The sequence below is a fragment of the Pelodiscus sinensis genome, chromosome 31 (assembly GCF_049634645.1).
Source record: "Pelodiscus sinensis isolate JC-2024 chromosome 31, ASM4963464v1, whole genome shotgun sequence".
NCBI lineage: Eukaryota > Metazoa > Chordata > Testudines > Trionychidae > Pelodiscus > Pelodiscus sinensis.
Window position 1 is genome coordinate 5282306 of NC_134741.1, and position 25418 is coordinate 5307723.

Below are 25418 nucleotides of genomic sequence, written 5' to 3' on the forward strand. Positions count from 1 at the left end.
TTCCACCTCTGCCCGGCAGGCAGGGGTTCTTGGCCCCTTGCTGGTCTGAGGACTGGCCGTTTGTTACCACTGACTTAGAGTAGCCCCAGGAACTGCAGTTTCAGGAAGAAACAGCAGGGCTGTGTCTACTCTGGCACCCTTTTCCAGAAAAGGGATGCAGATTAGCCAAGTCAGAATTGCAAATGCAGCGGGGATTTAAATTTTCCTGATTTTAAGAGGAATAAGGGATCTTCTGGAAAAGGCTTTATTTTCCGAAAGATCCCGTCTAGACTGGCGCTTTTTTCCGGCAAAGCCCCGAGCTGGAAAAAAGCAGCAGCCATATTAATGCAAATGCAGCGGGGAAAATTTAAATCCCCACTGCATTTGCTATTCTGACTTGGCTCATCTGCATCCCTTTTCCGGACAAGGGTGCCAGTATAGACGTAGCCCAGGAGATTTTGATTGGCTGCCAGGTGCTCCACATGCTAATCAGGAGGCATGTTTCTGTAAACAGGGACATGGAGCGTGTTTGACTGGGACAAGCACTTTGCTGAGATTATTTCTGTTCTTTAGTTTTCTAAGTGTTGTGTGAAAACATTCCTCATGAGGAGAAAGTGAATGCACATGAGTGTGGGTGTGTAGGGAAGCAGGTGCTAATAAGACTTTACTTTCAGGGATCATTTCTATAGTTGGTAACTAGAGAAATGCAGCTGAAAGTGGTTGGTCTCGCTATCCATGAGGATGAGTGACAGTGTTCTCTTCTGAGCATGAGGCAAGCAGACAGTATTGCTTTAATGTAATTGCTGTCTGCTGTTGATGATTGTTCTTTCTTTCCTGTTGGGAAGCTGGAGGAAGAGAGCACAGGCTGAGTGGTTAGCTAATGTCCAAAAGTTCAAAATTAGTTTTGCAGTAGAGAGGAATGGGGATTTCACTTTATTGTTTTGTCTTGGTTTTTGTTTAATTTCTGGATTTACTTGTAGGCTACATCTACACTGGTATGATTTTGTGCAGATACTTTTAATGCAAAAATTTTTGCATTAAAGCATTTGTACAGGAGAGCATCTATACTGGCATGTGCTTTTGTGCAAAAGCATTCGTACCAGTGTAGATGCTCTCTTGTTTAAGAAAGGTTCTATGGCCATTTTAGCCATTGGGCTTTGTTGTGCAAGAAATTAATGTTGCTGTCTACACTGGCCCTCTTGCGCAAGAATACTTTACAAGAGAGCTTATCCGTGAGTGGGCGCGTCAGAGTGTTTGCGCAAGAACCACTGATTTTGTATGTTACAAACTCAGAGTTCTTGCGCAAATACTTGTGGCCAGTGTAGACAGGCGGCAAGATTTTGCCCAAAATCTTGCCAATGTAGACATAGCCGAACTGCTCTGGTCCTGATCCTGATGTTTTCATTCTTTTCTCTCACCTGCTGCTGGGTCTTTTTCCATTTGCTTCTCACACTGGATTTAGTCAGCCCCTTGGATCTGCCTTATGCCTTGTCTCCCATCTGTTCCCTAGTGGCCCTGCGGGAGGCAGAGACTAGCCGCAGCCCAGTGTTAATTATCCCTTGGGTTAGTGTCTTTCTCCCATAACGTGTAGCTAAGATATTTGTTAGTAACTGGTAGGCGCCGCGGGGGCTCACCCCCGAACAGAGACACACGACCTCAATATTGGGGCACAAGACAAAACTCACCTGCTCCTGGAACAGGAACACTGACGAGCAGTGAGGCCCATCCCTGGCAGCACCGAGCAGTGAGAGCTGAGTGAAGGGGGAGGCAGGCCCAGGGGGAGAAGGCTCCATGACTGTGTGAGAGGGAGGCTCTGCCCTGGCCAGTGGGGAATCGTTGCCTCTCCGAGGGGCCCAGGCCTGGTGGGTCATTTCCGCAGGGTACTGAGGCTGCAGCAAGTTCTGTCTCCTTCAACAACCAAACTGAACCAATGGATCTTGTACCAACCTGACTACACAGGCTAGTGCTGTGTGTGTCACAGAGCTTCCTGCAGGGCTGCTGACATGGGAGAGGGAAAGGGCAGTTTGAGTCACCCAGCTCTGCCCCTTCTGAAAATGGCAAGTGTTGTTTTAGCAGTGCCAGAGAGGTGGGAAGGAGCCTGAAGTAACTTCTTGGGTCACAGCTGCTGTCACATAGGTGAGAAAAGAGACTAGGCAGCTGTCACCACAGGCTGGTTTCCCTGACTGGGAATCGAACCCAGGCCACAGCAGTGAGAGTGCTGGATCCTAACCACTAGACCATCAGGGACACATGAAACTTGCCTTTTTGCTCACCTACACTAGCCTTTCACAGGCCATTTTCTGTCCACTTCAGGATGGGGGGGCAGGTCCATTCTCCCTTGCCCAGAGGCAACAAGAACAGAAACTAAACAGAACATCAAAGCAGACTGAGTCATGTGAGTTGTCCAACTAGCCTAGGATCCTGTCTCATGACAGCAGCCAATTTCATTGTCCCGAGGGAATCCTCAGGACAGACAGTTATTAAGTGATCCCTCCTGTCTCCCATTTCCAGCTTCTAGAATACACCAGCTAGAGACACCTGCCCTGTCCATCCTGGTTAAATGCCATTGATTGACCTTTCCTGCATTAAATATTCCAGTTCTATTTTGGACCTTCTTGTAGATTTCACCTTCACAACATCCTCTGGCAAGGAGTTCCACTGGGCGCAAAAATGTTTCCTTTTGGTTTATTTTTAACTTGGTTTCTGGGCTCCCTGAGGCCCTTTCACACACAAGGGCTTTCTCTGCAGCGTGCTGGGGGAGAAACCCCTGAGCCAGTGACACGGACTGACCTGGGCGCAGGCCAACAAGGGGGGGTTTCAGTGAAGCTACATGTAAATGGATCCATCTAGTAACCCCTGCCAGCCACACGCACAAGGGAGGGGACTTTAGCCAAGAAAGCAAGGACTCTGAGGGAGGGTTGGAAGCGAAGGGGGTTAATCAGATGGACGGGAGTTTCCAGTGCTGGGCTGTGGCTAAGATGGATGCAGGGATGTCACAGGGCACTAGCACAGCAAGGAGACCCGAGAGGGCCCTGCTGCACCGAGAGACATGGCAAAGCCTGGGATTGAACCAGGGACCTTTAAATATTTCATCTTAGGCTCCCCACACTGAGCTCCCCATAAACCCCTCTAGCTGGTTATTAACTGTCCGGGATGTCTGGCAGCCGTGTCACAAACATGATGCCGTTGTCCCGGCCCAGGAAGGCGAGACTGGTGTTTCCTGCCACCTGCAGTTTGACTGGCTCCTTCCCCCCATTCCTGCCTTAGCTCCCGGGCTGACCTGGCAGCTGAAGTGGTCGGGGGCCCAGCAGCCTGGGCAGGGAGTCGGGTGGCCAGACCCTGGTGGCAAGAGTCTTGGTGCTACTTGTTTCCCTGCCCCCTCTGGTGCCCTCACTCCTCACCCGCAGCCCCTGCTGCCTGCCTGGGTCCCTGTGCTGTGTCAGATGCTCAATGAACCCTCCTGTTTCACACGGGCTGGGAGTGGCTCTGGGCGAGGGCACAGGGCTGTGTCATTCCCTGTGGGAGCGGGAGGCCCCCGGAGCCCAGAGCGAGTGGACTCCCCAAGGGGCGCACGGTGAGAGACAGGGGGCTGGCGGCTCAGGGAGGGGCGGTCCCAGGAGGCAGAGGGCACCTGTGACTCTCGGCTGGCAGCTGACACTCTGCTCCTTGCTTCCCTCCTGCTGCTTCACCTCCCAGGGCTTCTTTCTCCTTGTCCATAGCAGGCAGCTACACAAAGGCAAGTCACCAAACCAGACACCCCTGGGGCCAGCATGGGGCTTGCATCCACGACCTGGGCGTTATCAGCATCAAGCTCTAAACAGCTGAGCCAGCAGCCCACGAGGGGCCCTTTGGGAAAGACCCCACAGGCAGTGCAGGGACGTCTCTGCCGCTGCCCAGAGCTCGTCTCTGATGGGGCCACGGGCGACTCACTGAGATGTGGGCTGGCTAGTGCAGAAGTCAGAGGAGCAGGAGCCTGGGTGGGTTCAGGGGGGCCTTGAGCAGGAGCAGGTTTTGGGGGAGGGGCTGCTGGGCCACTGAAGCAGGTGACCAGGTGGTTGGCAGCAGCTCTGTGGGCTGGGCACATGGTCCCATCACCTGGACATATGGAGCCTCCCTCTGTGGCTTGGGCTGGAGGAGCCATGGGCCAGCCACTGCAGCAGCAGGAATTTGGGATCAGGTCACCCCACTGGGGACAATGGAGGGAAGAGAAGAGTTTTCCCTGCCATTAGGGGAAAGCTGGCCAGACCCATTTAGCCACTGGGTCTGTGCAGACTGGATCCTCCTCCTACCAGTTCTCTGGCCTCCGTCCTGCAAAGCTCTCAGCCTTTTGCCTGTTTCTGCTTCCCTGTCCATAGCAGTGTGTCTGGGGTGGAGAGAAAAGGAGGGAGAGTAGTCTCTGCACTGAACAACCACATGGCCAACATGGGGTTTGAACCCATGACCTTGGCCTTATTAGCACCACACTCTAACCAACTGAGCTAGCTGGCCTTCAGAAGCTGAGCTCACAAATGGCCCTTTCAGAAAGGCGCCTTTTCTCTGACAGGGCCACTAGCAACTCACTGTGATGTGGGCTCACTAGTCCAGATGCTTTGAGGTTTGGTCAAGGTGGCTGGTGGCCGGCATGGTGCACTGAAACCCAGGGCAAAGAAGCAGCCGGAATCTCTTGCTGCCAGCACCTTGCCTCCCAGCTTCTTCCCTGTCAGCAGCAGCCGCAGCCCCTTTCAGTCACTGGGAAGAGAGGCAGGAATGGGGCCAAGTAGCGAGTCAGGCTGAGGGGGGCAGGCAAAGCTCATCTTGTCTTGCAGGGCCACTGGCAACAGCTTCTCTCTTGTGCACTGCTGCTGAGGAGAAAAACACCCTGAGAGGGACCAGAAAGACCAATTTAAAAGATTGTTTGGGGGGGGGCACCTGCTAGCGCCAGGCGGGCAAGAGTCAGAGGCTGACAGCTCCTGGGGACCACAAAAGAGACCACAAGGATAAGCAGCAAGCTCCAGGCAGGTTACATTTTAGGGCCCAGCGCATCTCAGCCAGGCAGACCATAGCATCAGACTGAGCTCCAGGGGGCATCAGACACCCAGCAGGAGGCACAGAACTCTTTCTCTGGGGAGCCTGCAGATAGGGAGCCCAAAGCTCATAAAGTTGGAGGGATTTTTTGCAAAAACGAAATCTCTGCTGTCTACACTGGCCCTTTTGCACAAAAGTCTTTTGGAAAAAGACTTTTGCCCGAATGGGAGCAGCACAGTATTTCCGCAAAAAGCACTGATTTCTTACAGTAGGGAGTCAGCGCTTTTGCAGAAATTCAAGTGTCCAGTGTAGACAGCTGGCAAGTTTTTCCGGAAAAGCAGCTGATTTTCCGGAAAAACTGGCCCGTCGAGACACAGCCCATGGGACCTACATGAGCCAGTAGTGATTCAATTAGGCTGAACTGGAGTTCTGGCTTATGGCCACTCGGACCAGCTTTGCTTGTTTCCTTCCACCCAGAGCCCCCTTCTTCTCCTGGGCTGCAAGGAGCCTCCCTGGGATGCCCTGAGACAGGCACAGGACTCTGCCTCCCCATAACCAGCCCCTCCCCACCCAACCGGCTTTGGCAGAACAACCGGCTTTGGCTAGCTAGACTGCTCCCTTCTTACACACTTTGAAATGTCCATTCCTAAACAGGACTGTGTGGCCTAAAAGAAAAGGCATCGGACTTTGGGTCAGAAGACTGAAGGGTTGAGTCCCTTTGCAGTTGTGTTGACTGTGCTTGTGAGTTCTGGTGTCTTATGCTTGGAATGGTTCTCTGTAACAACGTGTGTCCATTGGAAGGCCTCTAGCTATTTGGCAGATCTAAACTAAAACCTTCTGCAGGCAGAGTGGCAGCAATTAATTATAAAGCCTGAGCTCATGTTCCACCTAAATGGCATTTCAATAGGGTCACACTAGGCTGTGACCAGGGGGTCTGATCCTATTGACCCCCACCGTCACCAAGTAAGAAACAGATCTAAGGGTGGGTAGAGAGAACTTAGTTAACAGCATTTGTTCAGAAAAAAAACTGCTTAGCAATAGTTGAGTTTGTGCAATTGGCATTCTATGATTATCATCCTCACTTTCCTATTGTTTGTCTGTGGGATCACTGTCTGGTTTGTAACTGTTTCTGTCGGCTGTATCATTAATGTTGCTGGGGGAAAATCAACAAAGGCGGTGAAGTATGATTGGTTAGGTAAATCATAATAGTATGTTATCTTTGGTTAGTAACATTATACTAAAATAATTGGTTAAGCAGGACTAAATTATCACTATATAGATAAGAAGAAGGAAAAGGGGAAACGAGAAGAGGAAGAAGGAGGAAAAGGGAAAGGAAGGAAGAAGACCAAGGAGGAGGAGGGAGACCTGGAAGCAGAACTCACCTCCAAGGCAGCCTCAGACCAGAGCGCCCAGGACCCCTCTGCATGACTTTTGAAATGGTTTGCTGTGTGAATTCTGTCAGGTGACGTCAGGCCTGGGCACTGGGATTATTTACCAGTTTCCCTGAGCTACTAAGACTCAGACCTGTGATGGCCAAGTGGTTAAGCTGTTGGACTTGAAATCCAATAAGGTTTCCCTGTGCAGGTTCAAATCCTGCTTGCAGTGAGGCCTGTGTTTTAGTCACACCCCTTCCTAGGGCAACAAGGTACCCAAACTCTGAGACCCAGGAGAAGAACGTGCCTGTCCCAGCAGAAGGGACACCTGGGCTATGTCTACACTTGTAGCTTCTTGCATGAGTAATATGCAAATGAGGCTAAGTGTAGAATATTGCTGAGCCTCATTTGCATAGCTAATGAGCCACCACTTTTTTCAGAAGAGACTCTTGCACAAGAAGGAGCATCTACACTGCCCCTTCTTGTGCAAGAAAAACCCTCCTGCGCAATGCGCGTACACCTATTACTTTTCACTAAACACCATTATCAGACTGCCCAGTGCACATTCCTACCTTCCTTTGTGCACACAACATACCTGGGACTCTAATTACTGGCCACCTGCCTTTCACACAGATCATTGATCCTCGTGACTTTCAGGTACATTCACATGGCAGCTGTTTAAACATAATGTGCTTCTATTGCATGATCAGCACCAGAGTCTGGGAGTTAAGGAAGGGCGCCACCCAGCATGGGGCTTGAACCCAAAAGTAGCTCAACCTACACACAAAAGTAGCTCAAAGCTGGAGCTGCTGTGGAAGGAGGTGAAGCTACAGAAACTGACAGGGGACAATCAGCGGGCAGAGGGTTATTTTTTCTCCCCCCGGGCTGATGTGGCTAGAACTGAGGAGAAGAAAATCCTCTTCCCTTCTCCTCAGAAGATGGAAATTGCAGTTGGTTCTCTCTTTGGTTCTACTAAAGCTGGACCCCAGGACTAGACTTTTTCTTTCTAAAACCCTGGTGAAAAGTGAGAGCCAATTGCTCACAGGCTGAGAATGTGAGTTAAGGAAGGGCACCGCCCAGCATAGGGCTTGAACCCATGACCCTGAGATTAAGAGTCTCATGCTCTACGACTGAGCTAGCCAGATTATGTAGAAAAAAAGCTTCCTAATATCCCATCACAGCATAACAGGAGCCAAGTGTTCTCCACTGCCTGACTCAAGGCTCTTTCTTGCCCCTAATGTGGGGTTCTGGTCTGTGGAGAGGTTTGAACTCGAACCCCACTCCTGACACACCCACTTCTTTCCCCACAAGGAACGGCCCCATTTCCATCTCTCCAGGGGCAGGAGAAGGGCTCTGGCCTGTTCTCTGCAAAATGCTCAGCCTGTTTCATTTTCTGCAGGAACGAGTGGGATCCATGCGCCCTGCTCCCCAGTGACAAGTGTGTGTCCTCTCCCCCCTTTCCACAGACACAGCAGACCAGGGGGCTATGAGCCTCCAGAGGCCCCTTCCTACTTGGCCTCCCACAAAGCTGGGGTGAAAAGCTGCTAGACCCCAGCCCTCCTGGGCTAAGCCATGGCAGAGGTAGCAGGATTCACTCCCATCTTCTCCTGCCTGTGCCCTGATGCTGAGGGGCCGGCCTCTTTCCTGCTGCCCCAACTCTTATTCCCACAATGCACTTTGTGCAGGGGCCATTGGTCTTTCTGCCAAGGTGCGTGGCTGGGAGCCAGGACTCAGGACCCTTCCTAAAATATACAAATCCCCCGTCCCCCCCAGGGGCCAGGTGAGTGACTTGCCCTGCATATGTGACAGCATCAGACCCCTCCCACCCGTCTGCTCAGTGTGCGGACCAAGCCCAAGGGTTGCACCTGGGTTGTGTGTTACACAAAAGCCTCTTGTTCCCTGCCCAGTTCCCAACATTGGCTGCTGATGCTAACTTCCATGGGGGTGTAGCTCAGTGATAGAGTCTTTGACTGCAGATCAACTGGTCCTTGTCTCAACTCCAAGTGCCCCCCTGGAAAAAATTCCTTCTAGTGTAAACATTTTCCTTTCCAGTTCCATCACACTCTGGCTTTACATTGCTTGAGGTTCTTGACATTAATAAGATCCCTTAATGCAGATCTACTCAACATTGGGATCCCTGGCAGCCATAATCAATGGCATTTAACCAGGATGGACAGGGCAGGTGTCCCTAGCTGGTGTATTCCAGAAGTTGGGAATGGGTGACGGGAGGGATCATTTAATAACTGTCTGTGTGAGGATTCCCTCGGGACAATGAAATTGGCTGCTGTTGTGAGACAGGATCCTGGGCTAGTTGGACAACTGGCATGGCCCAGTCTGGCTGCTTTGATGTTCTGTTTGGTTTCTGTTCTTGTCCCCTCTGGGCAAGGGAGAAGGGACCCCTCATCCTGCGAAAGGCTAGTGTAGGTGAGCAAAGAAGCATGTGTCCTGTGTCCTATATTGTATTATTGTAGTAATAAACCTTTAGATGGTAGATGCTAAAGAATTGGCTCAGCGTGATTTGTGGGTAAGATCCAGAGGGTAAATTGACCAGGGATCTGGCTTAAAGGTGAGTTCAAGGGGAAACCTCACAAAGGAGATTCCAGGCAGCCAGGCCATGGGGGTCTCTGAGGTTGCTCTGTGAGGTCACTGCTTCCCAGCCAATGAGCTGAGGTGCTGTAAAAGTTCCTTGTGATGTCACTGCTGCCTGGCAGGCTCATGTCCTGCCCCTGGCCAGCCCCTTGGCATGTGTGAGCTGCTCTCCCTCTGCCCCCCTCACTCAGGGCTGGTTCTGGGGCTCACACAGGGAACATCAGAGGCTGCTCAGGGGGCACATTGCTAGGCCAGGGACCCTCCTGTGGGGCTGTGAGTGTTGCTGTCTCTGCTGTACAGACAGGGCCATAGAGCCAGAGGAGGCTGCAGCGGTGGGAGACACTTCCCTGGTTTCGGGAGGGAGACGAGATGTCAAGGCCCATGACTTGGAGCCAGCTACCGATACCCATGGAAAGCTGATTTTCAGAGGGGTGTGATCAGCCCTTCCTGTGTATCTGGGGGTATGTCTACACTACCCCGCTAGTTCGAACTAGCGGGGTAATGTAGGCATACCGCAATTGCAAATGAAGCCTGGGATTTGAATTTCCCGGGCTTCATTTGCATAAATGGGGTGCCGCCATTTTTAAATCCCCGCTCATTCGATCCCCGCGGCACGAACTAGGTAGTTCGAACTAGGCTTCCTAGTTCGAACTACCGTTACTCCTCATGGAATGAAACAGTTAGCAAGGATGCTGCACAGTTGCTGTCTTCCCCACTGCTAGTCACTGTTCCAGGAACAGAGTGAGTTTTGCCCTGGGCACCAATATTGAGGGTGTGTGCACCTGTTTGTGTGTGAGCCCCCCTGGCACCCATTGGCTCTTGCTGAGGGGTGGAGGGTCCCCTGGCCCCATAGCTCCTCCTGGGGAGGGTTGGAGGGACCCCAAACCCTATAGCGGGTCACAGTCCCGCCTGGCAGGATACAGTTTCAGTTTTTCCCTGGCGGATGCTCCAGACAGGAGGGATGCCAGCGCACTGGCCCAGCCTGGGCCGGCAGTGATGGTTTTCACACATGCAGGGAAATGCCCCAGCTTCTCCCCCTCACAGAGCTGCTGCCTCTCCGGGAGGCGGATGAACTGCAGGTGCGGGACAGCTCCCTGCCAGCAGGGACAGCAGCCAAGGAACCAAATATCACTGGGTCTGCAGCCAGTGTTGGGAACTGGGCAGGGAACAGGAGGCTTTTGAGTCACACACGTCTCAGGTAGGACTGTGACTGGTCCAAGCAAGGAATGTGTCTTGGGACTAGTTTAGTGACACCCCAAGGCCGTGTCTACACAATGGCTGTGTCTAGATTGCATCCTTTTTCCATAAAAGGTAGGGGAATTAGCTCAAGTGGTAGGGCGCTCGCTTTGCATGTAAGAGGCAGTGGGATCAATACCCACATTCTCCAGTGATAGATATTTGCTTTTTCCTTGTTTTACAGGCAGAGACAACAAGGGGGCTAAGTGCTTCTAGGGGCCTCTTTGCAAAAGGCAGGGGGCTGGTTTCTGCAGTGCAGTGGGTGTCACTTTTGCCCGGCATAGAAAAGTTTCCTCGCTAAAAGCCAGACAGGCAAAGTCTTGCCTGTAACACCCAGAGGAGGGGATTCACTTGCCTGGGGAGGGCAGGAACAAACCAGCACTTGGCTGCCAGCTGTTTGCACATCTGGACACAGAAGTATCCTGAGCCTTGGTTGTACCAGCCAGTTTCTTTTCAATTCACTGCAAACTCCGTCCCAGCTGTAGGTGACGCTGAATTCACCTGCCTGGGGAGGGTGGGAACAGACCAGCACTTGGGAGCTTGGCTGCCAGCTGCTTAGCACATCTGGACACAGAAGAATCCCAAGACTTGGTTCTGCCAGGCTCCAGTTTCCCCTCTTCTGTTTCTTTTCAGCTCCTTGCAAACTGCCTCCCAGCTGTGGGTGAGGCTGAGTTTGTGAGAAACCAGCTGCACTTTGGATGATTTTGTTAATTGTTTAAAAAGCCTCAGGCACCTCTTCTGCCTAGGGAGGTGTCTGGAATAGATGCCTAGTGTGACATCACCCTGGGGTTTTACCCCTTTAACATCACCCAGAGACTCCTGACAAGTCTCCTGTGTCCATCTCCGCCTCAGGCCAAGTGTTCGCATGTTTCATATCTAAGGAAACTCCTCCTCCCTTTTTCCTGCCAGTCCTTCCCAAGCAAGCTGTACCCTTCTGTGCCAATATACCAATAAAGTGTATTATCCCACCAAGTCCCTGTGATACCAACTTCTTCCTGCTTATTACCCATAGTCCTGTGTGTCTGTACCAGCATCTAAGACACAGATTAGATTTTGCTTCCCAGTGTTCCCGCGTCCCTCCTTTATCTCTGCAGTTACAGCCCCTGCTCTCTCCCATTTCTGGCCCATCCCCCAGGTGTCCATGTTGTTCACTTACCTGTGGGCTTTGGGCACCTGCCCCCATCAAACCTAGTTTAAAGCCTCCTCACTAGGTTAGCCAGTCTGCACCCAAATACTCTTCCCTTCCTCGACAGGTGAACCCCATCCCTGCTGAGCAGCCCTTCCTGCAACAGCATCCCATGGGCAAGGAAGCCAAAGCCCCCTGCCCACTGAGCTGTAGCTTTCTGTGCCCAGGGGTCAGACACCGTCTGGGCTCAATGGCTAGAGGGAAATGGGGAACGACTGCACTTTGGGAGTCAAAAGTGTTGTCTGGAAACATAAAGCGCCATTTTAAAGCAACTTTGGAGGAGGGCACGATGGCTTAGCTGGCTAAAACACCTGCCTCATAAACAGGAGATCCTCGGTTCAAGTCCCAGTGGTGCCTTGTTGTAACCTTTGCTCACATTTACTTATGCCCTTCTGGGACACAGAAGAGGCCTCCCCTGGCCACCCATGTAACTGCTGGTTCCGGAAAAGGCTGATTTGAGAGGGGTATTGGGAAGGAAACCACAAGCCTGGAGCCCCTGCAGAAGCTGCTGGTGCTGGCAAGGCAGGGCTCTGACTGCAATTGCTGAGACAGGAGAGCCAGCACCACACGTCCTTGTGTTTCCCTGGGGGTATCCGTGCTCAGAGAGCCTGAGGGAGCAACCTTTGCAGCTCCTGTAGCCATAGAGAGTCAGAGTATGTGGGCATCAGGTGCTTCTCACCTGTGGTTTCCTTCTTCCAAACACCCCTCCCCAATCAGCCTTTTCCTGAACCAGCAGTTCCATGGGTGGCCAGGGGAGGCCATCTAAGCCATGGTGCCCTCCTTGAAAAGGGCTTTGAAACTGTTCTACTTTATGGTGCCAGACACCCCCTTCCCATGCCAAAGTGCAGCCGTTCCCCATTCCCCTCCAGCTCTTGCCATGACTCAAGGCCTGCACAGCCCAAGACATTTGATCCAAAACAGAACTGGATCATTTAATGCAGGGAAGGTCAATCAATGGCATTTAACCAGGATGGACAGGGCAGGTGTCCCTAGCTGGTGTATTCCAGAAGCTGGGAATGGGCGACAGGAGGGATCATTTAATAACTGTCTGTCCTGGGGATTCCCACTGGGCAATGGAATTGGCTGCTGTTGTGAGACAGGATCCTGGGCTAGTTGGGCAACTGGCATGGCCCAGTCTGGCTGTTCTGATGTTCTGTTTGGTTTCTGGTCTTGTCCCCTCGGGCCAATGGAAAATGGAGCCTCGTCCTGAAGGGGACAGAAAGTGGCCTGTGAAAGGCTAGTGTAGGTGAGCAAAAAGACTTCATGTGTCCCTGATGGTCTAGTGGCTAGGATTCAACACTTTCACTGTTGAGGCCTGGGTTTGATTCCTGGTCAGGGAAGCCAGCCTCATCTGTATTAATGAAATCTGCCAAGTCTTTGCCCTTTCCCATCACAGGGAGGGCCAGTGGGCTGAGGGAAGGGAGGGGCTGGGGTGCCAGAGGCAGGCTCTGACTGGGAGACACTCCCAGCAGCCAAGCACATTTCTCAGGCAGCCCCTTCCCTGCGCAGGGGGCACAGGTCACACGCCTGGGTGAATAAGAGCTTGTGGGGACTGGCCAGGGCTTCAAGCAGGCAGCTCCCATTGGCCACAAACAAGCTGGGAGCAGGGACCAGGGAGCAGGGACCAGGCATGAAGCCTTTTCCTCTCCAGCTGAGAGACACAAAGGGCCCAGCAGCCCCTTCTCTCAGCTGTGCGTGGGGGCAGGGCGAGCAGGGAATCTGCCTGAGGCTTCTTGCTGCCATGTTGGGTGGCTTCATGGGCTGGATCCAGCCCGCTGGCCTGTATTGCCCAGGCCTGGCTTAGAGGGAACCTTGGCTCTGGGCTGTGGGGGAGGAGCGCTGTGGAAAGGCCAGTCTGGCCTTCCTGGGCAGGGCATGATGACATGCGGCAAAACATCCTGGACAGAGAATTACAGGCCAGACAGGCCTCTTATCACAGCCAAAGTAGCTCAGTGGGGAGAGCGTTAGACTCAACATCTAAAGGTCCCTGGTTCAATTCCAGGCTTTGGCATGCTCCAATAGGGGCTAATTACTTCAAGGTGATGGTTTTGCTTAGAGTTGTTATCACAACCTGCACTGCAGGAGAAAAGGGGAGATGAGCTGCATCCTGGCTCTCTATCCTGGCACAGGGCAGGTACAAGGGCTAAATTTGGGGGGAATCAAGGGCTAAATTTGGGGGGAATCAGGTGACACCACAAGAAACACTCCCTGTTGGCAGTGCTGGAACATGGCACCACATGAGCATGTTGCTAGCACCCATGTCTCCCCCCCTCAGGACCACTAGAGACGTCCAGCAGCTCTGTCCTTGCACCCTGCGGCTGTCTGTCTGGGCCATGCACTCACACACACTGGCCCCTTCCTTTCTAGGACATGGCTCCTGTTGTTCCTTCCTTTACTCAGCCTGGGAGTTGGGCTTATCCCCAAGCAGCAGGGGCTGTGTTTACCTGGGGAGCCACAAATAGGAGCAGAACCCCCTGTTCCCACTTTCTGCTTGGCTTTGAACCAGGAGCCTTTTGCACATTAAGCAAACACGATAACCACCACCCCACAGAAACATGCTTGTCAGTTTTTTTCTGTACATAAACTTGGACAAATATTCTGTTACTAATTCTTTGCCCAAGGCAGAGCAAGAGCAGGGAACAAGACCCCCCCCCCCAATACTTCTCTAGACCCTTTGCTCCCAACACGGGGGGGGGGGGGAGGGCTGTGTGCCTCGGGAGGAGTGACCCACCTCATATCCCCAACATTTCTGCCCTTCATGGATGGACCTTTGGGGGAGGCCCAGACGCTCCATCCTCTCACTCAACTCCTATCACACACTGGAGCAGGGCAGCCCCCAAGGGTAGGGCTGAGCCATTGGGTGCTGGGCAAGGGGCAGAGGCTGCAGGAGCTGAGAGTTTCCCTAGAGCCTAGGGACCCATAACGAGGCACCATGCTCTGTGTCTCTTTCGAAAGGTGCAGAAAGGGATTGACTGGGGGCAGGGAGAGTGGCTCAGGGGTTGTGCAGCTTGTTGCCCTGGTTAGGGCATGGCCAAAACACAGGCTTCACTGTGAGCAGGATTTGAACCTGCGCAGGGAAACCCTATTGGATTTCTAGTCCAACGCCTTAACCACTCGGCCACCACAGCTGTGAAGTCAGCAGTGTTCCAGGATCAGGGAAAGTGGTAAATAATCCCAGAGCCCAGGCCTGACCTCACCCGCCCCACAGAATTCACACAGCAAACCTGGCTCCAGAACAGGGCAAGCTTGGGGGCTCATTGTTGGGCCCTGGGGTGAAGCATTAAACCAGCCCCCTCCTGCGGGGCCTGTGAGTGTTGCTGTCCCTGCTGTACAGACAGGGCCATGGAGACAGGGAGAGGTTCACTGAATGGGCCAAGGTCACCCAGCTAGTTAGAGTCAAAATCTGCCCCCAAGCTCCCTGCCCCACCCACCGACGTGCTGACTCCCTCGCTGCCAGGGGGCTGTTTGCATTGGCCTCTTTTGCTGTCTTTTCTGCTGGGAGACATTGGGACAGTTGGCCAGGGCGTCCCGCAGCTGCCATCTCCCTCTGTGCAGGTGCTGTCCAGAGCCCCGACTAGCAAACGCTGACACTGCTGTTAGGTCCAGACCAGAGGGGAGTGTTTAAGGGCTATTTCAGAAGAAGGGTTTTCTCCCCAAATAACTGCATCTAAACGTTGTTTTTTATTTCATAATAAAGTATTTTGAAACAGCACCCGGACACGATTATGCAAATATAGCGCAGGATATTTAAATCCCGGTTTCATTTACAATTTCGAATGTCTCCATTTGCATCCCTCTCCTGAAGGAGACTGCAAGTGTCGACATGTCCTGGGTGTTGCAGCCTCCCAGCACTCACCTGAGGTTCCCTCCCCGCTGCCTGAAGACGTTTGGGAGTCCTCCTGCATCCCCTGGAGCTGCAGGACATCAGCATTGTCATCCTGAAGCTGCAGCTGCTGCTGCTCAGGTGTCTCCATCCCAGACTCCACAACTATCCCTGGAGACAGGGGCTCCCCACACCCCGGGATTCGGTCCAGTTCCTCACAGTATGCACAGTGCTGCGGTGCTTCCCCAGAGCGGGACCTGCCCTCACGGGCCCTCGCACACCCCTCCCGCAATTCGTTGACCTTGGGTCTGACTTGGTCTAGGATTTAGGAGGGGGGAGGTGGCCTTTCTCTGCAAGGCCATCAGCCATTGGACCATATGTTAGATAATTTCATAAAGGTTAGGTCCATAAAAGCTATTAGCCAGGGGATAAAATGGTGCCCCTGGCCTCTGTTTGTCAGAGGCTTGAGATGGATGGCAGGAGACAAATCGCTTGATCATTGTATTTGGTCCACCCCCTCCGGGGCACCTGGTGCTGGCCACTGTCGGCAGACAGGACACTGGGCTAGATGGACCTTTGGTCTGACCCAGTACGGCCGTTTTTATGTTTTTATGTTCATAGATGTCTGCATTCCTCCCCCTGGACTGCCGGGCCTGCAGAGACTCCCCCTCGGATCACAGCTCCAAGAGGGTCTTTATCTCTGGCCCAGACACTGACAGTGCCTGGTGTTTGCTGCCCCCTGCTTGGTCCTGTGATGTGTCCCTGAAGAGGTTTCTGGGGGCTTGTGCCTGGGACATGGCTCTCCGAAAGAAAGAAGCGCTCGATCTTAGGTAAATGACCCAGAAACAACACTTTACGGCAAAAAACACAAGGACGCTCTTGGTCCGCATCCTTAGGGCACAAAAAGTATCCAGAAGTCACTTCCCTACCTCTCCCTTGGCTGCTCTAGAGCTTAGCCCAAAGTCTGATAAACTCTACTCTCCTACCCAACAACCTCTGGGACTCCTCTCCCGCCCGGCTCCTCACACCACGGAGAGTGTAGGGCAACCACTCCCCCAGCATCACCACTTCTCGTCTTTGCCTAATAGCTAAGAAGTTCTGCTTTACCCAAACCACACAGGCACCCTCTCGCCTCTGGCTAACCTCATGGCAGATGTAGGATTTCCTCACAAATTTTCCCAGCAACTTTGCAGGCAGGCATTTGTGGTATAGTGGTGAGCATAGCTGCCTTCCAAGCAGTTGACCTGGGTTTGATTCCCAGCCAATGCAATGTAAAGAGGGAGCATCAAAGCACCTTGCTGACCTTTTATTTGAACCCTGAAAAAACAGGCACAAATGGGTTCTGCAGCTGCGGGCTGCCTCTCACCGCTCTTCATCCTCTCCGAGAGCGTGCACAGTAATGTGGTTCCTCCCTCACATACCCCTGCCGCAATTCCTTGACCTTGGCTCTGACTTGGTAGGATGCGGGGGTAGGAGGGAGGTGGCCTTTCTTTGCTAGACCATTGGCCATTTGGCCAAAAATGTCGGCATTCCTCCACATGGACTGCAGAGACTCCTCCTGGGATCACAGCTCCAAGAGGGTCATTATCTGTGGCCCAGACTATGATGGTGCCTGGCGTTTGCTGCCCCTTCCTTGATTTGATTCCCAGCCAATGCAAGGTGGGAAGAGAACAGGCAGCCTCCTGGGGAAGAACTTATTTAACCCTGAACAACAGGCACAAGTGGGTCCCACAGCCAAGGGCTCCCTCTCATGGCTTTTCATAGAATCATAGAATAATAGGACTGGAAGGGACCTCAAGGGGTCATTGAGTCCAGCCCCCCGCCCTCAAGGCAGGACCAAGCTCCACCTACACCATCCCTGACAGATGTCTATCTAACCTGTTCTTAAATATCTCCAGAGAGGGAGATTCCACCACCTCCCTTGGCAATTTATTCCAATATTTGACCACCCTGACAGTTAGGAATTTTTTCCTAATGTCCAATCTAAACCTCCCCTGCTGCACTTTAAGCCCATTACTCCTTGTCCTGTCCTCAGAAACCAAGAGGAACAAATTTTCTCCTTCCTCCTTGTGACACCCTTTTAGATATTTGAAAACCGCTATCATGTCCCCCCTTAATCTTCTTTTTTCCAAACTAAACAAGCCCAGTTCATGAAGCCTGGCTTCACAGGTCATGTTCTCTAGACCTTTAATCATTCTTGTCGCTCTTCTCTGTACCCTTTCCAATTTCTCCACATCTTTCTTGAAATGTGGCGCCCAGAACTGGACACAGTACTCCAGCTGAGGCCTAACTAGTGCAGAGTAGAGCGGCAGAATGACTTCACGAGTTTTGCTTACAACACACCTGTTGATACAACCTAGCATCATATTTGCTTTTTTTGCAACAGCATCACACTGTTGACTCATATTCAACTTGTGGTCCACTATGACCCCTAGATCCCTTTCCGCCATGCTCCTTCCTAGACAGTCGCTTCCCATCTTGTATGTATGGAACTGATTGTTCCTTCCTAAGTGGAGCACTTTGCATTTCTCTTTATTAAACCTCATCCTGTTTACCTCTGACCATTTCTCTAACTTGCTAAGGTCATTTTGAATTATGTCCCTATCCTCCAAAGAAGTCGCAACCCCACCCAGTTTGGTCAGCCCAGCAGTTCCATGGATGGCCAGGGGGGGCCTCTTCTGTGTGGAAAATGTGAGCAAAGGAAGCAACAAGGCACCACTGGGAGTTGAACCCAGGCTCTTCTGTTTAGAAGGAGCAAGCTAAGCCATGGTGCCCCCCTCAAGCTGTTGGGTGAAACTGCTCTGTGGTCCCAGACAACACCTTTGACTCCCAAAGTGCAGCAATTTCCTTCCAGCCCTGGCTGTGTCTGTGGCTGAGCTGCACAAAGGAAGATACAAGATCCCTGATGGGGTCTTTGCTGGATGAACATGCCTGAGGAAAGAAGCTGGAAGCGCAACAGACACACAAAAGGGGACGTGGGACAGTTTGAGTCACACACACGGCAGGTGGCGCAGCTCAGCCAGGGACCTTATCCACTCACAGAGTTTCACAGCTTCTCCACGCCCCGAACCCCACCAGGCAAACTGCCCCATGGGCTTTGCCCGCACCATGCTCAGGGCCTGGGGATTTTCTGTCCTTTTGCCAGACCAAATAACTAGCCCCATGCTCCTCTGGAGTCTCTGCCTTTCATGGGCCTTCTCATCCTCAGACTCCTCTTTGTCTCCAGACAGACTCTGCTCTGCTACAGCCACCTCTTGCTGTCACTCCTGGGCCTTCTAGAGTAAAATGTGCCCCTTCATTCTGACTTTGAATACCTGGGGTTTTAGGAACCAGATCTGCACCTAACACAAGCTAGTAAGGGGTCTGGACAGCTTCTGCAGAGAAGGAGACAGTAACTGCAGAGTATCCTTGCCAACTATTTCAGGGAGCAGAGAAATGCAAACTCTTTGTTAGTGAAAGGAAACTGTTACCCCAGGTGGGACTCGAACCCACACTCCCTGGCTTAGGAAGCCAGTGCCTTGTCCATTAGGCCACTGGGGCACACAGAAAAACCTGCCAGGGAAAGAAATTCACTCTTCTAAATGGCCCTTCTTCAACTTTTAGCTCCTGATTAAGCCCCTTTGAAGAAGCCAGATACACAGGAAGGGCTGATCACACCCCTCTGAAAATCAGCTTTCCATGGGTATCTGTAGCTGGCTCCAAGTCATGGGCCTTGACGTCTCATCTCCCTCCCAAAAGCAGGGAAGTGTCTCCCACCACTGCAGCCTCCTGTGGCTCTATGGCCCTGTCTGTACAGCAGGGACAGCAACACTCACAGCCCCACAGGAGGGCTCCTAGTAGCCTCTGATGTTCCCTGTGTGAGCCCCAGAACCAGCCCTGAGTGAGGGGGGCAGAGGGGGAGCAGGGGGCAGAGGGGGAGCAGCTCACACATGTGAAGGGGCTGGCCAGGGGCAGGACATGAGCCTGGAAGGCAGCAGTGACATCACAAGGAACTTTTACAGCACCTCAGCTCATTGGCTGGGAGGCAGTGACCTCACAGAGCAACCATGGCAACAGCCAGGTGGGACAGGGGCAATCTCAGAGACCCCCCTGGCCTGGCTGCCTGGAGTCTCCTTTGTGAGGTTTCCCCCTGTGGGCAGAAGGGATTGAAGGTCCCATCTGGGAGTGTCTCTGTGGAGGGAAGACCTGGAAGCAGAACTCACCTCTAAGGCAGCCTCAGACCAGAGCACCCAGGACCCCTCTGCATGACTGTTGAAAGGGTTTGCTGTGTGAATTCTGTGGGTCAGGTGACGTCAGGCCTGGGCACTGAGATTATTTACCAGTTTCCCTGGCTTGCTGTTACTTAGAGCTGTGATGGCTGAGTGGTTAAAATGTTGGACTTAAGATCTAATAGGGTTTCCCTCCGCAGGTTCAAAACCTGCTCACAGTGAGGTCTGTGTTTTGGCCACAAGCCTTTCTAGGGCAACATGGTACCCAAACCCTGAGAAGAATGTGGCCTGTCCCATCAGAAAGGACACCTGCAGAAGGCAACAAGGCAACAGAGGCTAGAAAAGCAGAAGAGAACATGGGTTGCAGGCTCCTGCCTAACAATAGGAAAACAAGTCTGGTTTTCAGCAGAGCCACCTCCCCATGGACACAGCCAGGGGACCAAGCAGCTCCAGTGGCCCCTCCCTCTCCCCAAAAGCCGGCCTTGGTTGGGTAGAAAGATGCTGGGCCCAGAGGCCTCCCTCCCTTCACCTGGCAGAGGCAGAAGTGATGGAGACAGGCCCAGGCGTGTGTGAGCTACAAAAGCGTCTTGTCCCCTTCTCAACTCCTAACAGTGCAAACATCAGGGAGAGTAGCTCAGTGATAGACTACAAATTATATGAGCGTTACTTCAAATCCAAGGCTGTGTCTACACTGGGCCACTTATTCCGGAAAAGCAGCTGCTTTTCCAGAATAACTTGCCAGCTGTCTACACTGGCCGCTTGGCTGCTTGCTTTTCCGGAAAAGCAATGATGATCTACTGTAAAATTGTCAGTGTTTTTCCGGAAAAACTATGCTGCTCCCGTTCGGGCAAAAGTCCTTTTCCGGAAAAACTGTTCCGGAAAAGGGCCAGTGTAGACAGCACAGTAGTCTTTTCCGCAAAAAAGCCCTGATTGCGAAAATGGTGATCGGTGCTTTTTTCCAGAAAAGCGCGTCTACATTGGCCATGGACGCTTTTCCGGAAAAAGTGCTTTTCCGGAAAAGCATCCTGCCAAAGTAGACGCGCTTTTTCCGGAAATACTTATAACGGAAAACTGTTCTGTTTTAAGCATTTCCGGAAAAGGGTGCCAGTGTAGACGTAGCCTTAAGGGTACGTCTAGACAACATGCTTCTGTCTCTGTCCAGCTGGCCGGCCGTTAGGGGAAACTTCCTGTAAGGCAAGCAGGGTGGCTGAAGAGGGGCATCAATGGCCTAGGAAAGCGATGTGCTTCCAGGGACAAGGCAGAAAAAGCAAAAAAAAATAACCCCCTCCCCCCCGTGGGCCGGGCCAAGCCAAGCCTGAGCGTGGAACAGGGACCAAGCAGAGAAAAACACAGAAAACTAGCAATGCTCGCCACAGAGAAAAAAAGGAGTGAAAACAGAAGCAGCAACATTCCCTCTCTGTTTGTCTTGGTCATCTGTCAGTCTATTTTTCACAGCCAGCCCCAGGGGAAAGCACAAACGCAGATCCCCACTACCACAAATAATGCAGTCAAGTTTCCTACATTTGGGGAAATCACAGGGATCAGCACACCTGCAGTGTAATGGATGAGCCTCACCCTGGGAAAACCACCTTTGTGATCATGATATCTTCCCTATCAGATAAGTATGATCTCCACCTGCACAACCACCGCCTGCCCCCCACCATCCAAACTCTTTCACATCATGGGGGACGCCGCCTCGTGCACCCACACCGCCATGCCCCAAACGCTCCCCTACCGCCCGCCCCCGCCTCCAAGCCACCCCCGACACCCACATCGAGCCCCGCTTGCCCAACGTGGGCCCCGCTCGCCAGCCCGCTTCCGCTCCCACAAGCCTCCACTCGTGCCCACATCTGCATTCGTGCTCAAGCTGCTCCACCTCTCCGCCCGGGACATGCCCCCACCTGACTTTCTGCCTGGGCCCAGCACTCTCTCCCCTCTCCGACCTGAGCCCCGCTTCGGCAGCGAGGAGCCCGGTGGCGCTGCTGCACCCTGACTCTCAACCCCACTGGCGCTCTCCCCGGCTGCAGGCCGCACACCCAGCAGGGGCTGGCTCGGGCAGGAGCCGCCACTCAGGAGGCACCGGGTCCGTGCGGCTTCCGCTCTCGCCCCGACACCCCTGGCCCAGCCGGGCCTGTCGCCCTCCGGAGCCGGGTGCATCCGGACTGTGTCTACACTGGCCACTTATTCAGGAAAATCAGCCGCTTTTCTGGAATAACTTGCCAGCTGTCTACACTGGCCCCTGGAATTTCCGGAAAAGCACTGACGATCTACTGTAAGAAATTCTTTTTCCGGAAAACTGTTCTGGCCAGTGTAGACAGCACAGTAGTGTTTTCCGCAAAAAAGCCCCGATCGCGAAAATGGTGATCGGGGCTTTTTTGTGGAAAACCGCATCTAGATTGGCACGGACGTTTTTCTGCAAAAAGTGCTTTTGCGGAAAAGCATCCTGCCAATCTAGATGTGCTTTTCCGAAAATGCTTTTAAAGGAAAACTTTTCTGTTAAAAGCATTTTTGGAAAATCATGCCAGTGTAGACGTAGCCAAGCAGTATGCAGGTAATCAAATCGTTGAAATGGCAAGACACTGTTTTTCTTTGTGATACTGTCTGATATCCCTTTTGTGTGCATTGATTCTTTGGTGAAGCATCTGAGAGATTTGTCCAGTTATATACATTATCTTACCGATTACAAAGATAGCTTCCCCAATTATCACCTCTAATATCATTAGCTCACAGACATTTACCTCCCCCCTCCCATCTCTCCTCTGTTCTGAAATTTGATTTGTCTTTTTTATAGGTGTTCACTTTTTTTGTTTGTATCCTTTGGCTACGTCTAGACTGGCATGATTTTCCACAAATGCTTTCAACGGAAGGCTGTGTCTAGACTGGCCAGTTTTTCCAGAAAATCAGCTGCTTTTCCAGAAAAACTTGCCAGCTGTCTACACTGGCAGCTTAAATATAGGCAAAAGCACTGACGATCTCGTGTAAGATTGTCAGTGTTCTTGCGCAAATACTATGCTGCTCTGGTTCGGGCAAAAGTCCTGCGCAAAACTTTTGAGCCAAAGGGCCATTGTAGACAGCCCAAATTTGTTTTCCCCAAAAAGCCCCGATCGCGAAAATGGCGATCAGGGCTTTTTTGCGGAAAAGCGTGTCTAGATTGGCACGGACAATTTTCCGCCAAAAGTTCTTTTCCACCAAAAGCATTCTGGAAAATCATGCCAGTCTAGACATAGCCCCTCTTGTTAGCACTACATAGTTCTCTTTTTTGTTTTAGCTAGACTAGACTAATACAACTACTACTATTAAAAAAGATAGCACACCATAAGGTACAACAACATTTTCAAATAAACACAGGCACCTACAGGCCTCACTACAAAAACTAACAGTTCAGTTCTGTTCTTTTACACCATTGGGTAGCTTTGCTGGAGTGAAGCCTCAAAAAATTGAGTACAAACTCATAAATGTTCCTCTCCACGGAAATCTTTAGTAAAAGGCAAAAGATTTATACAATCTGAAGAGAAACCACAGTATACCGCAGTTGCTGCAGAGGCGCTGCCAGAAAAACGGCGTCTGTTTCTCAACTCACGGTGGCTACACCAGACTGTCTGCAAATCCCCACCCCTTCTGCAGCCTGTTGCTCTGCCGTGCTGATAGCCCGAGTTTTGCGTGTGAGCCAGGGGCTTTAGGAGCAAACTCTGCCCCATGGACGCGGAAAATCACTGTGCGCAATGCATCGTGGGTACGTAAATGAGCACCCCGGGTACACTGGAGCGCGCGGAGGAGCCCAGATCTCCGAGCTGCGGCTGCAGCCCCTAGCTCACCGCTGCGGGCCGGGCTGGGCAGCTGCTGCCGGTCCCACCGCTGTTCTGGGCGCAGGCCGCGTGCTGGTTCCCCGGGGGCCCTCGGGCCGGTAGCTTGGGGGTGCCGGGCTCCACACTTCCCTCGGGAGGGGCAGGCGGGCTTGGGGCTCTGGTCACTGCTGCGTGTAAGGGCCAGGGTACGAGCCGCTCAACTGCCTCAGGGGAGGGTGGGTCAGCCACGGAGCCTACAGAGGATCCAGCCCGCCCCGCGGCAGCAAAGTCGGCGGCTTGTCCCCAGCCTCCAACGCTGCAGCCTGCACCTGCGGCCCTTCTCAGTAGCCCGCCCGCTGTGATCGAGCCAGACCCTGGGACACCCGAGTGCGATTCTCCCCTGTCTGGGCCGGCTGGTGCTGCCCCCGGTTTGCTCGCTCTGTTTAAACACCTCAGTCTCCGCCCCTAGGAGCTTCCGCTCCCTAAAGGAGCCGGGTTGGTTCCAACCTTCTCAGGAACGTTCACAGCGTGGAACAGAACAGGAACAGCCACGCAGGTGACGAAACCCTGGCACGGGGTCTAGCGCAGGGTTTGTAACCCCCTCGTCTGGGAGTGTCACTGGAACAATTCTTTGACATGCTGTGCTTCTATTGCATTATTTACACAACGAGTTTTCTCAGCAAAAAAAGGTGCTAATTAGGGTCTCATTTGCATGAGTCATGATCTTATTTGCATATTTTCTGGCAAACTGATTTTGCGCTCGGGTTGTTGTGCAAAAACAAGCAGTATGGAAGTTTTCTTTTTGCACAAAACCCACTTTTTCTGAAAGATCAATATACCTCTTTTGGGGGGGCATAAGAATCTTTTGGGAAAAGGGGGTTTTGTGCCAAAAAAGTGTTCTCACTGCTTGTTTTTGCACAAAAATCCAATTGGCAGAAAATATGCAAATGAGATGGTGACTCATGCAATTGAGTCCCTCATTAACATATTTTTTAAGGAGAAAACTTTAAGTGTAGATGTAGCCTCTGTGGCTACGTCTAGACTGGCATGATTTTCCGCAAGTGATTTTAAGGAAAAGTTTTTCCGTTAAAAGCATTTGCGGAAAAGAGCATCTAGATTGGCACAGACGCTTTTGTGCAAAAGCACCTTTTGCAGAAAAGCGTCCGTGACAATCTAGATGCGGTTTTGCACAAGAAAGACCCGATCGCCATTTTCGCCATCGGGGCTCTTTTGCACAAAACAGTCCTGAGCTGTCTACACTGGCCCTCTTGTGCAAATACATTTGCGCAAGAGGGCTTTTTCCCCAACGGAAACAGCATAGTATTTGCGCAAGAACACTGACAATCTTACATTAGATCGTCAGTGTTCTTGCGCAAATTCAAGTGGCCAGTGTAGACAGCTGGCAAGTTTTTCCGCAAAAGTGGCCGTTTTTGCGGAAAAACTTGCCAGTCTAGACATAGCCAGTGAGTTACCAGCAGTGGGGCTATTAGTGTTGGCATCTAACTAATTGCACCATTAGGCCATGTCTTCACTCTGGTGGAGATCGCTGTTGCAATCCATCTTCCAGAGCTTGATTTAGCAAGTCTAGCTAAGCCTCACAAAATCAAACCCCTAGGACACCTCCTGCTCTTTGCTATTATCCTACTCCCACTGAGAGGGCACCACCAAGCTCAGCTGAAGGTAAAACCAACTCCAGATACATGTTGAAGAATGGTGGGAAGAAAAGACCCATTGACCTGGCAACAAGGCACCACTGGGAGTTGAACCCAGGATCTCCTACTTATAAGGCAGGCGCTTTAGCCAAACAAGCCATGGTACCCTCCTTGAAGCAACCTTAAAACTGTTCTACTTTATGGTGCCAGACAATCCCTTCCCATTCCAAAGTGCAGCCGTTCCCCGTTCCCCTCCAGCTCTTGCCATGACTCAAGGCCTGCACAGCCCAAGACATTTCATCAGCAGCTGGAACCCAAAACCTTTTTGTCAATTGTAGCCCCAGGCCCCAAAGGGACAGACCCAAGGCAGCCGCTTGCTCCTAAGGCCGGGCCTGCAGCCAGGGGGAGGGAGAAGAATCTCTCCTTTCAGCTGGAGTTGAATCAGCCACCTAAGGACACTTGCCGAGCACCCGCTACAGGCCTCTGCTCTGCCAGCTGAGCTATGGAAGGTGCCTGGGGCAGGCTGCTTTGCCCAGGTGGCCCTTGGACGAGTGTCAGGGCAAGAGCCCCCCGAAGGGGCCGG

The 25418-nt window shown here is 52.3% G+C and overlaps 1 protein-coding gene and 12 non-coding genes across 13 annotated transcripts in view; 5 read left to right on the forward strand and 8 right to left on the reverse strand.

Annotated features, from left to right (window-relative positions):
• LOC142821592 (uncharacterized) overlaps positions 1-25418 on the reverse strand; it is a 361188-nt gene that overhangs the window by 32386 nt on the left and 303384 nt on the right. The gene's annotated exons all lie outside the window — the stretch shown is intronic.
• On the forward strand, positions 638-853 carry LOC142821707 (small nucleolar RNA U3). Its single transcript, XR_012898393.1, has one exon. It is a non-coding gene; the product is annotated as a small nucleolar RNA U3 (small nucleolar RNA).
• On the reverse strand, positions 2155-2226 carry TRNAE-CUC (transfer RNA glutamic acid (anticodon CUC)). Its single transcript has one exon. It is a non-coding gene; the product is annotated as a tRNA-Glu (tRNA).
• TRNAI-AAU (transfer RNA isoleucine (anticodon AAU)) lies at positions 4394-4467 on the reverse strand. The gene has a single exon. It is a non-coding gene; the product is annotated as a tRNA-Ile (tRNA).
• Positions 7430-7501, reverse strand: TRNAK-CUU (transfer RNA lysine (anticodon CUU)). Its single transcript has one exon. It is a non-coding gene; the product is annotated as a tRNA-Lys (tRNA).
• On the forward strand, positions 12636-12707 carry TRNAE-UUC (transfer RNA glutamic acid (anticodon UUC)). Its single transcript has one exon. It is a non-coding gene; the product is annotated as a tRNA-Glu (tRNA).
• On the forward strand, positions 13306-13378 carry TRNAL-CAA (transfer RNA leucine (anticodon CAA)). Its single transcript has one exon. It is a non-coding gene; the product is annotated as a tRNA-Leu (tRNA).
• On the reverse strand, positions 14414-14495 carry TRNAS-AGA (transfer RNA serine (anticodon AGA)). Its single transcript has one exon. It is a non-coding gene; the product is annotated as a tRNA-Ser (tRNA).
• On the forward strand, positions 16388-16459 carry TRNAG-UCC (transfer RNA glycine (anticodon UCC)). Its single transcript has one exon. It is a non-coding gene; the product is annotated as a tRNA-Gly (tRNA).
• TRNAR-CCU (transfer RNA arginine (anticodon CCU)) lies at positions 18658-18730 on the reverse strand. The gene has a single exon. It is a non-coding gene; the product is annotated as a tRNA-Arg (tRNA).
• Positions 19538-19619, forward strand: TRNAL-UAA (transfer RNA leucine (anticodon UAA)). Its single transcript has one exon. It is a non-coding gene; the product is annotated as a tRNA-Leu (tRNA).
• On the reverse strand, positions 20861-21024 carry LOC112547270 (U1 spliceosomal RNA). The gene has a single exon (XR_003091007.2). It is a non-coding gene; the product is annotated as a U1 spliceosomal RNA (small nuclear RNA).
• LOC142821688 (U5 spliceosomal RNA) lies at positions 22808-22923 on the reverse strand. The gene has a single exon (XR_012898377.1). It is a non-coding gene; the product is annotated as a U5 spliceosomal RNA (small nuclear RNA).